We start from the raw sequence: 14,411 nt of genomic DNA, 5'->3' as shown, positions 1-14,411 counted from the left end.
GGAATTTTTGGTTTTGACGGTCTTTCCTTCTCACCAGTGGGTGAGGAGGGAATGGAATGTGGCCTCTTTTTGTCTTTCCTAGAAGGGGGTGAACCCTCCGACGCGGAGAGAGCCTCTGAGAAAGGCGATTTGAGTAAGCATTTCAAAATCAATTTATTTTTACGGTCATTAAGGGTACGAGAGCTAAACCTCAGACAGACGGAGCAAGGGGGGGGGTGTACTGAGAGATGAGGCACTCCCAAATAGTAAACACAGTCATCATGAAGGTCACTATTAGGCCTTTTTCTCCTACACTTCAGGTATTGTTGGAAGCCTGAAGTGCCCTTTTTATCAGACATGTTAATATCAGCAATACTCGACAAGCAAAAAACCAACAGATTACCACAACTAAGCAGACAACAATAGGCAACTAGAAGGCAGAGAGAAGATACCAATGATGGTATAAAAGAATTACTACAGTGGGTAGAGAAAAGGGTGTGTACCAGCGATGGTACAAAGATTACCAACTGGTAATGACAGGAAAGTTGTAAAAAGACTTATCGAAACATAGGTACAAGAAAAAAACACACCAGCTAAGAACACACTAAACAATTCTGAGTTATCTGAAATATCAAAATAACAAAATATTCCAACAATATCAAAGACTTAGCCGAGAGCTGGCTTGAATGTGGCTTTACGGCAATGCAGCAAACTAGATCTGGGATAACAGGGAGAAGGGGGTTATGGGTAAAATCTTAGCTCAAGAGTTTTTGGCTGGTGCGAGTTTTGGTATAAGGCTGAATTGGTTCTGAGGGCTTGGAACCGAGCCCATCAGTGATGAATGGAATGAAGATTAACAACATCAGATAAAACGTTACCTCATGCTATCATGGAGTTGGGGTTACTCCTGTTCACTGGCTGGCTTGGTTGGTGAGTCAGTGGGCAGGCAGGCTAGGTCACAGCTGTTTTTCCTAAATCTTTTTATACAAACTATAGTTCTATAAGTATCATTAATCAGTTGGTTGATATGATTAGAAAAACTCAAAGCTAGCATAGGTACAAAGTGATCAGGAATGCCTGTAAGAGCTCTGTACAACATGTAGGTCATTTTAGTTAAATCCATTTCCCAACACTAACCCCACAGCCATTTACATTAACAATGATTTCCTGGCTCTCTCTGTCTTGAATGAAGGTCCGTGTTGGCACACAACTGGATCTACAGCTGAGCAGTTGGCTTAATTTTTCTGTCACACTGGGTCTTTGGTCCCAGGCACTACTGTCCTCTTAACAAGTTATGGAAAGATGATTTATTTCTCTGTTGTCATCTATATCCTTGGTTTCAGCTTTGTTTTATTAAAATTCTAAAGCATTAAGCACCTTTACAAAGTAAACTATAAACATAAAACATATAAGATAATCACATTTATAAACATAAATGTACTGTGATTAAAATAAAAGCAACTTCAATAGGTTGTCATTAAAATCCAAGTTAGAAAAATATGTCTTAAGGGAACTCTTGAATTAGGCCATAGTAGAACACTGCTTGAGTCACCACGTAATAGATTCCAGAACACAAGGCCTGATAGGTACACAACTGGACACCAGATGTTTCACAGCGCATCCTGGGAATTTGTAGTAGCCCCGTGCTAGCAGAGTGCAGACCGAAATGGGCAGTATGGAACAGATGACTCCTTCAGGCAAGAGAACCCAAATCATTTAGGGTTAGAAAACAAACACCAAGATTTGAAATATAGTCCAGAAACAGAGAGGAAGTCAGTTCCGACTCTGGAGCACAAGAGTTATACACCGATATCGAAGTGTGCCAGTGAGTAACCACGCAGCAGAGTTTTGTGCCAGTCTTATGAAGATGATTTGGGACAGACAGGAAGAAGGTAAGAGGAAATGAGGACGTCCAGCAAAGTGGTGTATGCATTGTGAAAGAGAATTTTCTGCGAGTGTCAGGAATGAGTGTCAAAGAGGGTAGGAGTGTGGCACTGAATTGAGAGAGATGCCGACAGTTTACACGATAACCCAACACCATGTAGAAAATGGGAAATGGGGGGCTGCTGATGATGTAACCAATCTATTTCAGTGACAGAAAGCCCAAGGTAAAGCGTAATACATCAGTCAAGACAAGAAGATAACAGTGCATGCTTCACAACTAAATCCTCAGGACATATCAGACAGTTGATTCTGACAACATTCTTCATATTTATTTATTTTAAATTTGTTAACTGGGTTAGTGCACTGATCCCTCTGGACCAAAGTTCAGTGTCAGCCTGAAGTAAATACATGAAAACAAAGTGATTTAACCACAGCCAGCACTTAGTCTTTAAATGGCATCACTGTACTTTTACATTTTTTCCACTTTGTTGAGAGTAGTGGACAGTATTAATCTTTTTACAGGAGGGGATTGGGTTGTTGAAAAGAGAGGCACAGGGGAGCTTAGTGGTTTGTAATAAATGGGGGAGAGCACTGGGGCAAATGAGTAAGTATAAGTGAATTTTGGCATGATAAATTAGTCCATGACAGTGATGGTTAGTATATAGTGGGAGGTTGGAGATAAGAGTTTGGTTAGGATAGGTACAGTTTAAGTGACTGTAAGGTAAGTAAATCTTGTGCAGGTAGCTATCTTTTGTAGATGGATTAGAAATTGCTGTCTGAATTTCCTGTAGTAAGACACGCTGTTTAGTTTTCCAGGGAATGGAGAAGGCATAATCAGAGGATAATAATCTTTTGGGCCTGGCCATTACTCTGGCATTGTTGGCTTGTGAGTACAAGGCATAGGTTCTATCTATTATGGCTAGTCTCTGGCTAAGGGAAGGGGGTAGAATCACTTTACAGAGTTGTTTTGTACAGGCCAGAACAGGAAGTTAGCTCTTTCTTTAACAGAGAGCCAATTTGCCCTGACTGAATGTGGTACAGTGATGCTCATTAGAGGATAAGCACATGAACTTGCAAATACTGTTTGAGTGGGTTTGTAGATTCTTGATTTTTTTCTTTTTTCTTAATAGGTTTGGAATATATATGTATATATACATACATACACAGACACACACACACACACATATATATATATATATATATATATATATATATATGTGTGTGTGTGTGTGTGTGTATATATATATATATATATATATATATATATATATATATATATCTTTTTTTTTTTTTTTTTTTACCAGCAGCTGCCCTTCTTTCTTGACAGAGGAACTGTGAGATTTTTGTGACAGCTGAATAAGGTAGAGGTAATTTTGCCTCAAGGTTGTTAATATCAGCAGCCAATGTTAATGGTACGTACTGAAGATGAGGACGTGAGTAAGCAGAGGGGACAGTTTATTCATCTTTGTGGGATGTCAAAAAAAATATTTTATTTTTTATTTCTTTTTTTTGCCATTCATAGTTAGTTGCTTGTCAGCCAACCATGGTTGTAACTTTTGGGGTGTATTTTATAGTTACTGCAGTATGGTGTTAGCATTGATGGAATTGGATCCAACAATCTTGAAACCCTAACAGCCAGACCCAAAGGGTCACAAGATCTGTTCCTTGGTTTGTCTTTTTCTTTGCCCTTCTCCCTTTTCTTTTGATTGTCTTTGTCTTTTTCCCTTACTGCTTTAGACGTGTCCACCTGACTTCTTACTTACAGGGGATCCAGAAGCAGATGAGGACTGAAGGCCCTTCAACAAAAGTTTATTGTGGCAGTCTGAGAGTACTCTATGTCTAATAGAAGAGCAGGATGTACAGTCCTCATCCAAACAAGTTACCCCCAGACATACCTACACATACACACACACACACACACATATATATATATATATATATATATATATATATACATAAGAACACCAAGATTGTCATACCTTGGAGAAGAGGAAAGACTCCAAGAAATGGCATCTCGGACTTAGTATATACATGTCCATTCTTTCAGCCATTAAGTCTCTGCATTTTGGGACTCATTCTGTTGTGTCTCGTCATTTCAAATGGTTACCAGGCAGATTTTTCTGGCCTGTCTTAGACTGCATGATTGTTCCTGTAGCTGTTGCCATAACAAAAAAAGCTCTGTAACTAGTATGACCTCTACAGATAGCTTCAAAATATTTTTCAAAACAGTGATCTTTGGCTGGTAATTTCATTTAGTGTTGTGGACAAAGCAAGGAATGACTGTGACCTCAAAATTGCTTCTCTAATTTGAGAACTATTACTGAAAAAAGTTCTACCATCTCAGAGTCATCAGAATCAAATGATTATTAAAGAAACAAACACAGTAAGAAAAAAAATCTCAATAATGCCAATTTCCAAAATAGCAGGAATAAAGTTGTAATAGAAGCCAGGAAAACAATCTAATAGCAGAACAGAACAGCTTTTAACCACTGTTCTGCCTGTTTCCCCTAATCAATACACACCTGCAGGTTAAAGGCTTATAACACTAGTTCACTAAGTGACACAGTAGTTAGATTTTCCACAGATAATAACGGCTCTTGTTTTTACTGCACAAGTGAGATGGATATCTTGCTTTCTTAGGATGGTACTGATTAAACAAAACCTTTTATTACCTCTCATTCTACGTACATTCCTTCTCTGTGACTCTTGCTGATGATTACTGCATTCTTTAACATGTTTCTCAAACAAGATCACACCTACGAGTGGTACATTCTTCCCCTGTTACTCTTCCAATACAAGACCTAAATTAGTGAAAGAAATAGAATTAAGTCATCAGTCAAATTCTGAGTCAGAAGAAATTCACAGCAAGTCAGCATTTAATATTCATTTGAGAAATGAACCAGGTGTTTTTTTTACCTGTACTTTGAAATGCTACTCATACAATTCCTGCTAACAAAAATGTTTGACTTTAGCTTAGTGTGTGGTGTTTGTATGATTTGCACTGCAATATTTATTATAATCTGAACTCATCAACCCTAGCTTCTAACAAAAAAGTCAACATAACAAAATGAAAAAAAAATATGTTCTTAGCATACACAAAAAGTTATACAACTCTGCTAAAACATACTAAGAGACTTAGCTTGCAGCATAATTTTGTGTCTCAAAGCACTGAGCTGCAAACAAGATCCTGCTGACAAAAGTCTGAATCTTGCAGCATCCACTTCAGTACTTGGCAAGTCGTTTAACCAATCTAATGCTCTTACACCATCCACAAAGACTGGTACTTGTGCCAAATGATTTTTATCCCTTTAACACAGGCTGGTTACCATGCTTGTAGCATGTTTCTTCCAACTTTGGATGGTGTAAAAAAAGCTCTGAGTGATCCTTAACAGTTTAATAAACTTCCATACATTTTTTACATTTTTATCCCATCATCTCATTTTAAATGGTAACAAAGAGTTTACATTTATTAATAGAAAAAACAGTACTAATAGTTCCACTTTCGGGAAAACATACAGCCATTCTCCATTTAAGGTGAGTGTTATAAAACACAGACAGACAACATAATACGTCTACCCTTTATACCATGTCGCCTCTTACTTCATACCAAAGTAGAGCACACAGACACATGTAAAATATGCTGCAAATAGAAAGAGGAATATAGTGTTAAAGGAGCTACTGTGTCACAGTTAACATTCATTCACAAACATAAAACAGAATAAAGACCCACCATATCAGGAAAGAAATTTCAGACTGTTTACAGCTGTTTGAAATCATTGCTTGAAACTGCCTAACCAGATGTGTGTATGCATAAGAGTTCAAAACCTTGGCAGGTTACTTTAAGACAGAAGTCAACCAACACTCCGTCTTTGACCCAATACTATTCTCCCTATGTATTAATGATATCAATACACATAACATACTCAGACATCACCTCTGCATATATAATTATTTCAAAAACTGGACCAAATATCCATGAGCTCCAAAAATCTCTGCAAAAAGACTTTACCACTCCATCTCTCTAGCTGATGGAAAATCTTCTAACAATTAGTTGTAATAAAACTACCTTTGTGACTTTTGGATCAAACAAAAAACACATACTGAGTGATTAGATGCCTATGCCACTAGTCTGTTATTTTCTCCACAGAGCTACCCCCACCCAGGGTCTTTTATAAATGACTTGGTGAGGTGTAGAACTGTGAGTAAAAAGAAGTTATGTACCTACCATAACGTTCCATGTCAGTTGTCCTTCATCTCGCCCTCCTTCTTGCTGGATGGGTTCGGAGCTGATCCTCGGCTCCGACTCGGCCACTTACTATAGCTCGAGAGCTCTTTACTGGCTCAAGGCTACCCCCTATCCCAGAATGCCCAGTGCCAGCTACCCAGATCTCGTTTGAGATAGCTCACACTAGACATAATTATAGGAGATAATCCATTAAAAAAACCTGGATATACAGTTAATTGTCATGGTTTGGTTGAGAAGCAACTAATAACAAAACAAATTAGCCAGTGAAACCATTGAGAAACTCCTCTCAATCCTCGAGGAAAGGGGAAGGAGGGAAGAATGCAAGAAGGAAGGCGAGATGAAGGACAACTAACATGGAACCTTATGGCAGGTACATATCTTCTTTATGTTAAGTTGTCCAATCTCACCTTTGTTCTTGCTGGATGGGACAGCATCCCTAGAACCTCAATCCTGGGTGGCTCATTGGAACAGACTCTTCAGAACCGTGGAACCAAAGGAAGCTCTGCCCCGGGAGACCACATCTACTTTGTAATGAGAAATGAATGTATGAGGATCTGCCCAAGTAGCTGCTGCACAAATTGAATCTATGGGCAATCTAGACTGAAATGATACCGAAGTAGCTACTGACCTGGTTGAAAAACCTTTGGGTTTTGTTGGAAGATCTTTTTGTTGCAAGTGGTAGGTATGGACTATGGTGTCCGATAACCATTTTGACAATGTTACTTTAGAAATTGGAAGGCCTTGTTTGTTGTTAGCAAATGAAAGGAACAACTGATCTGATTTTCTCATTTCTTTAGTTCTAAGGAGACAGAAAGGAAGTTGTCTATGCATATCCAGTTGGTGTAATCTGTATTCTGCCTTGTTGGAATGATTAGGGAAAAAGACAGGGAGTTCAATGGCTTGATTCAAATTGTGGTCTGAACAAACTTTAGGTAGAAAAGATGGGTTAGTTCTCAGGGAAACCCTGTCTTTGTGAAAAACTAGGTATGGAGGGTGAACACATAGTGCATGAAGTTCTGAAACACGTCTGGCAGAAGTAATAGCACTAAGAAAAGAATTTTCCAAGGGAGAAATTTCAAGGGACGTGATGCTGCTGGTTCAAAGGGTGGCAGTATCAAGGAGGCAAGAACCAAATTGAGATCCCAAGGTGGGGTCTAAATAGAGATGTACCTCTCATGAAGGCCTTACAGAGTTTGTGAGACATTATGTTGAAGTTAGAAACTCCGACATGAAAATTAGAAATGGCCGCCAGTTGTACTCTGATGGTAACAGCCACTGCACCAGAATGAAACAGTTCTGCTAGGAAGTCCAAAATCTCGTGTACAGGAGCTATAAAAGGCTCTAAATTCCTGGATTCTGCCCAGTAAGAGAATCTTTTCCATTTGCTAGCATAAACTTTCCTTGTATTTGTCTTATGGGAGGAAACAATAATATCACGCACTGCTGGGGAAATAATGGGGAGCCTGGCTAGGATTGGAAGTGGAGTAACCAAGCTGTGAGCTTGAGAGATTGGAAGGATTGGTGTAGCCCGCCTGATTGATGAATCAAGAGGTCTGGTACTGGGTCCAGAATCCAAGGCTGGGCTAGAAGGTGGGGGTGAAGGAACAAAAACCAAATCTGTCGAGGCCAGTAGGGGGCAATAAGAATCATTTTGCAACCCAAAGATTTTGCTTTCTGAATGACTTTTGGAATTATGGGATAGGGGGAAAATACATAAAGGAGTCCCTGATGGGGTGTCTGACCTGGAGGAGGAACAAGGGAGAAGTAGCTGCTGCATTTGTTGTTGAGGGGAGAGTCAAAGAGATCGCAGCACAGCTGGCCCTATTTGCGGAAAATAAGATCTACAACTTCCTGTTTCAGAGACCACTCATGAGGCATGAGGATAGCCCTGCTGAGCCTGTCCACTATTACGTTGGATGTCCCAGGGATATGCGTTGCTATCAGAAAACAATGGGAGGAAATCGCCCATTTCCACAGTCTGAGTAAGTCCTGGTTCCGCCCTGTTTGTTGATGTACCAAACCACTGACATATTGTCCATCTGTATTGCAATAGTCCCGGCAGGGAGAAAGTCTTGAAGAACTTGCAACACTAGGAGCACCTCTCTCATCTGCAGGATGTTGATGTGCAAGTGGTACACATGAGGTTGCCAAGTGGCTTGGACTGTCTTCCCTAGATAATGCCCTCCCACCCTATCAGGGAAGCATCCGTGGTCACTGTGGCAACCGGATGGGGTTCCACGAAAGGTCTGCCCTGAGAAACTAGTGGGGAGACCATCCACCAGGAAAGGTGTCTTTTGCAAGACTCTGTAATTAGCATCATGTGAGACAGGGGTAATTCCTGGAAGGACCATTGTGTGAAAAGAAGCCACTGACGGATTCCCATGTGAAAGCGTGCTAAAGGGAATAGAAGAATGGCTACTGCCATGGACCCTAGAACTTGAAGAACATATTTGACTTGAATTCTTTTGCTCCTCAGGAGAAGTGACACCTGCTTTCGAATAATGTAAAAACTTTCCTGAGGCAATTTTACAATCATTTTTCTTGTGTTTAGCTCTGCTCCTATGTATGTAATAGATTGACAGGGCAACAAGGCAGATTTTTCGAAGTTTATTGTGATGCATAGTTGAGCACAGGATGTGATGGTGTAATCTCGTGCCTCTATAAGTTGTTGCCTGGTGGTAGCAGTGAGCAGCCAGTCATCCAGATAAGGAAAGACCTAGAATCCATGATGTCTCATGTGAGCTGTGACTACTGCCATGCATTTGGTGAACACCCTGGGGACTGTGGTGAGACCAAAGGGCAGAGCTCTGAATTGATAATGACTGGCCCCTAGCCGGAAGCGTAGAAATCTCCTGGACCATCTGTCCATTTTTACATGATAGTACACGTCCTGAAGATCTATAGAGCACATCCAACTGTCCTGACCCAGATAGGGGAGAATGGACTGCAGTGTTACCATCTGGAACTTTTCTTTTTGTACAGATTTGTTTAACCTGCTGAGATCCAGAACTGGTCTCCAGTCACCTGTCTTTTTTGGGCACTAAAAAAAATCTCGAGTAAGTTCCGGATTCTACTTGGTCTGCTGGGACTTCCTGGATGGCTCTTTTTTCTAGCAGTCTTGAAACTTTTGTGACTGCCTGATCCCTTAGATTGGGTGGAAAATCTGGAATGGATTTTTTTGAAACAAAAGGGGTAGATGAAAGGGAATCTTGTAACCTCCAGATATAATAGCTAGTACCCATTTGTCTTTTGTAATATTTTGCCAGATGGCTGGGTACAATGAAAGCCTTCCCCCGACTGCCTGCAGAGTTGAGCAGTAGGGCATCCCTTCAGGGATGCTGATAGGGTTTGGAAGAGAACGTATCTCTGTCACAAGGGCGGTGTCTGCCATTGTTATTATTTCCCCCCTGTCTCTGGGAGAAAATTCACCATGTGCATCAGGCAAGGGTCCCTGGGATTTTTGAAACCACATCTTTCCACCCTTCTGTCCTTTTGGGTATGGTCTGGTAGGAGTGGAAAAATGGGCTCCGACATCACAGAGCATCTTGCCTTCCTGCTGGCACTTGATAAACGTGTCTTTCACCTGAAGCCCAAAGAGAGAGGAGCCATTAAAGGGGGTATTGGTGAAGGACGCTCTGAAAGGTTATGGAAACTGACACAGTCGCAGCCAAGAATGTCTCCTAAGCGCTATTCCTGTTCCTGCAGCTCTACTCTCTCCATCGGCTGCGTATGAAATAAGCCTCACGGAGGAGTTGACTTTTGAATTAAGAGTCGCCAGCTGGGTAGCTAACTTGGCTGAAGCTCACTCAGCTGTGGGATCTTGTAGGGTATCTCCAAGCTCTTTTAGGAGATCCCTCTGACGCCTAGTAAAATGGGAAAGATAGCTCAGGGACCTAAGGGAGAAGGTCACTGATGAAAACATTCGCTTCCCAAATCTGTCCATCGTACGAGAGTCTTTATTCAGTGGATGGACAGATGAGAAGGTTTCTGCTAACTCTCTCTTTGTGGCTGCTGCCACCACCATGGCATCAACTTGGATACCTTTAGTTAAGAATTGTTTGTCTTGGGGAGCTGTAATGAATTTATTGGGTCTCCTTGGGACAGGTTCCATGGAATCTGGAGCTGACCAAGCCTTTCGAGACACTACAGACATGAGTGGATCAAAAGGCAGAGAAACCCAGGAGGTGGAAGGTCGGAAACCAAATGCGTCCAGGTATACAGACTCGTCCTTGAAGGGGGCTAGGGAAGTCCAGCTACGCCTCTGCCTGAGAATCTCAAGGATGTCCAAAAAGGAAACATCTTCAGAGGGGGACCTTGGGGACCCCTCTGATTCATCCAGGTCTGTATCTGAGGTGACAGACTCAGGGGAGTCCATGTGTTTCCTCTTGCATTTTTTCTTCTGGAAAACTTGCTCAGAAAGCTCTGAGGAGGATTTGGAAGAAGAGGGGTCACCCAATAGGGTGTCCTGGGGCATAGGTTCCCTATGCTTTGGGGCTGGAGGAGGAGCAGAGGTTGTCACAGGCACCGAGGGGGAAGGAGCCGATGGAACTGATAGTGGAGCCGACTGTGGGGACAGCACTCTCCACATGACCTGGAAAGCTTCACGGTCTTGACACATGGAGGGCTCCAGCTCCAAAGAGAGAGGAATACCACCCTGCACTGAGGGCAACGGCTCTGAGGCCGATGAGGGAGCTGTGCTCAACTGAGCCGAAGCTCAGCGAGGGAGAGCGGTGTCAGACAAGGGTCCGATGCCACTTCCCCCCTCGGAGCCGATGAGAGAGCTTCGGCACCCAGATACCTCGATGGGAGGAAGAATCGAGGTAATTGGAGCTGACGTCGGAGCTGAAGGAACCACTATAGGAGCATCCATGGACTCTGGCTCCAAACTAATTATAGTCGGAGGAGGAATCAAAATCGAAGCGGAGGGAGCTGAAGCCTGCTGAAGTGGGCTGAAAAGCATTTTAGCAATGGCCTGTGACTTAAGCAACCTACTGACCACTCTCTCCACATCCTGATCCGATAACCTCGAGGATTGAGAGGAGTAGGAAGATGAGCAATGACTGGACTTGCTCTGAAGTAATGATGATTGTGGCACCGAGCGGATTGGCTCCAAAGAAGGAGACCTAGCTCTTTTGTGGCTTCGAGACGGCTCCGAAGTAACAATTGGAGCTGACGGAGGGGTAGTCTTGTTGATGCCAGCCGGCACCGACACACACGTTTTGTCAAGCTCACAGGTCAGTTTCGAACATGGAGATGACGGGCTTGACTGGTTTCAAAGGTTTCACTCGCTGAGATGCTTTAGCCGGAGAATCCTGTTTTAATAATCCATGGAGGATAAGCTTGTTTTTCAGCTCCTGCAGGACCCTTGGACTAAAGGCATGACAAATAGCACAAGAGTCCTGCAGGTGCAGAGCCCCCAAGCAATAAACACAACTAGTGTGCCCATCTGTCAAAGACATCTTCTGACAGCATGAGTCCCACTTTTTAAAACCAGATGTTTTAACTTCCTTACACATTTTAAGGAAGATCAAACTACAATAGAAAAACTAAAAAGTAATAAAAACCTTAAAGGAGAGCCTCTAACTTAAATGGATGTCCTTGGGGGGGGGGGGGGGGGACTCTCTAAGTTAAAATGAGTTCAGGGAATAACAGAAGGCCTAGCGACTAAGGGGCGATGGCCAACACAGCACAAAAATAAAGCACAAGAATGAGATAAGGGGATTTACAGTAAAAGAAACTTACAAACTACTACCAAGGAAGAGCTATATCAAATTTTAAGCACAATATCTGAGTTTAAAGAGACAAAAAATTATACTAAGCCTGAGCCAGTATTGATCGCAACCTTGCAGCTAAAGTGGCAAACGAGATCTGGGTAGCTGGCGCTGGGCATTCTACGAGCTCTCGAGCTATAGTAAGTGGCTGAGTCGGAGCCGAGGATTGGCTCCGAACCCATCCAGCAAGAATGAAGGCGAGATTGGACAACTTAACATCTAACTTTTCATTAGAAACCAAGGGGAATTTTAATTATTTCAATTCTGCTTAAATATTTTAGTTACCTGTCAGGTGGTATTTCTGTGTACTTTTCTGCTCTGTTCCATCTGACTGCATTTTTTAGTTTGTTCTGGAATCTTAGTGTCGTATTTTAATAAGCAGTTGTGGGAAGATTATTTCTCCATTATTCTGCACTTCTATTTCGACAAGTAGAATTATTATAAAAGCTATCCGGTTGTATTTTAAACCCTGCTGGGCCACAGTCTTGCAGTTTAATTCACAGTTGTGTCAGAACTGTGTACTGCAACTGCTGTATCTGTGTGTTAGTCATTTATTACTGCATTTTTCAATAAACAGTGTTACCGGTAAACGTCTGCATAGTCTGGTGCTTTAAACTACAGCAGAAGTTCAATAGTGACAGAATTGTCTCTAATCCTGTTTGTGCTTTAGTTAGTGCTTTTATATTCTGCTTATCATTTACCTGCTTGTTTTCTGTGTCTGCCCTATCCCACACTAACACATTAAGTTAAACTTTCTGAAAGAGCTCCAGTATCACCTTTATTTGACCGAATGCCTCTGTAGCTAGCCTGCTTGTTCCCTGTGATTTTTTCCAAATTGTCCTACTCTTTTGCTATTGTGCCTCTGCTCTCCAGTCCTCATGATAATCTGATTTCCAAAGTCCCCCTTCCTTCTTTCATTGTTGACTGTTGCATAAGCTATTTATGTACTTTTCTGACCCATTGTTTCCCTTAGATTCATGAAACTGGGTGCCCACCCAGCAAACCAGTATTACTCTTGAGTAAACCTCCTATAATACATATTGTCTCCTGATCATTTTCTAGATCAGCAAAGCTTGCAGTCCTAGCCTGCATTCCACAAGTGTTTTACTTGTACCTAGTGCCATCCAGGCAAGTATCTTTGACTGCTAAATCGCACTTAAGTTATTCTGAGCAATCACTATTGTTTCCTGCTTTTAAGTGTGCATTTCATTGAATTTTTTTGTATAAAAATGCTCTTCCTCTCACTGTTACTGCTGTAAGACCGTCTTGAAATTGCCTTCAGCAAGGGATTTCCAGGCAGCTGTTTAAGTGGTTTGTGGCAGCATTGCACCTGTGGGTTTCTTCTACTGTATTTTTACATTGGGGGGGGGGGGGGTTGGGTTTATTCATCTTGTGGCAGAGGGTGTTTGCATGGTCTGTCCGAGCTGAGAAATACAGAAAATGACTTGTAGTCATTTTACAGGCTAGAGGGCTCACTATTTAGGTTTCTGTGCTGCTAAAAATTGTGCATGTTTGTGTGGGTTAACAGTGCTCTTTACAGTAGCAAAAACTGAGAAAGCAAATTGTCCATGTAGAACAGCCCATAAAACTGTAACATGTAAAGCAGCAGTAGCAGCATTACAGATCAAATACCTTGTGCACCAGCAAACTTAGAGCAGCTAGTCGGGTGTTGAGGGCAATACCTACAGAATTAGTAGAATTCAGTATTGCGTAAACATTAAAGCTAGTAGAATTTAGTGCTGTTTAGTATAATTTGCGCCAATAAAGCACCTTTATTAATTTGCACCAGCAAAGCACCCTTAATAGCCTTCTAACTCCAATATACCACCCCCTTACAGCTCACAAATCATAGGAATGGACAGGATGGATATGCAATTTCCTAACTTCGCTGTAGCCAGCTTAGTAGATTTGGGCATTTTGAGACAATGTAACAATTGCCTTATTTTTAGCAACAACCACTTAATCCTTAAAGAAGCAGACACAGTATGCGAGAGGCACATATACACAATGCCATTGGAGGCTAAACTCTGCCATACAACTGCACATCGTGTTGTTGAAAACACACACCCAACACCCACCTCAAATAGCACACACCACACATGGAGACTAACATGCTAAGACACTTAAAAACAATCTTCCTGAACAACAAAGATTGCCTAGCCCACTCTTTGTCAGCAAGGCCAAAGGCACTCAGTAAAAACAATACCTAACACAATACATACTATAACTCTCAGTGGAGCTCCAAACACTAAGCCCCTAACCAGCCTAAACAACAACAAGATAACTGCTAGTTGCTTACCTGGAGCCATGATCTGCCAGATCTCTCTCACTCACACACACACACACACACACACACACACACACACACACACACACACACACACACACACACACACACACACACACACAGTCATTAGGCCACAGGTACCAGTATGATTCTATCATAGTCCACGTAGGTGTAAATCACCTGACATGTATCTCAGTGGGCTATATGAAGACAGATATTATGGAACTATCAGAGTATGTGTCTC

The 14,411-nt window shown here is 41.8% G+C and overlaps 1 protein-coding gene across 1 annotated transcript in view; it reads right to left on the bottom strand.

The window, feature by feature from the left end:
• FAM214B (family with sequence similarity 214 member B) overlaps nt 1–14,411 on the bottom strand; it is a 2,663,862-nt gene that overhangs the window by 1,321,307 nt on the left and 1,328,144 nt on the right. The window contains exon 7 of the mRNA XM_044077337.1: nt 4,536–4,664. The gene's annotated coding sequence lies outside the window, so the exon portion shown is untranslated. The remainder of the gene's footprint in view (nt 1–4,535; nt 4,665–14,411) is intronic.

This window comes from Protopterus annectens, chromosome 1.part1, assembly GCF_019279795.1.
Source record: "Protopterus annectens isolate FY-2018-M chromosome 1.part1, PAN1.0, whole genome shotgun sequence".
Classification (NCBI taxonomy): Eukaryota; Metazoa; Chordata; order Ceratodontiformes; family Protopteridae; genus Protopterus; species Protopterus annectens.
Note: the sequence above shows the minus strand (reverse complement) of the source record. Positions and strands in the feature narration are given on the sequence as shown.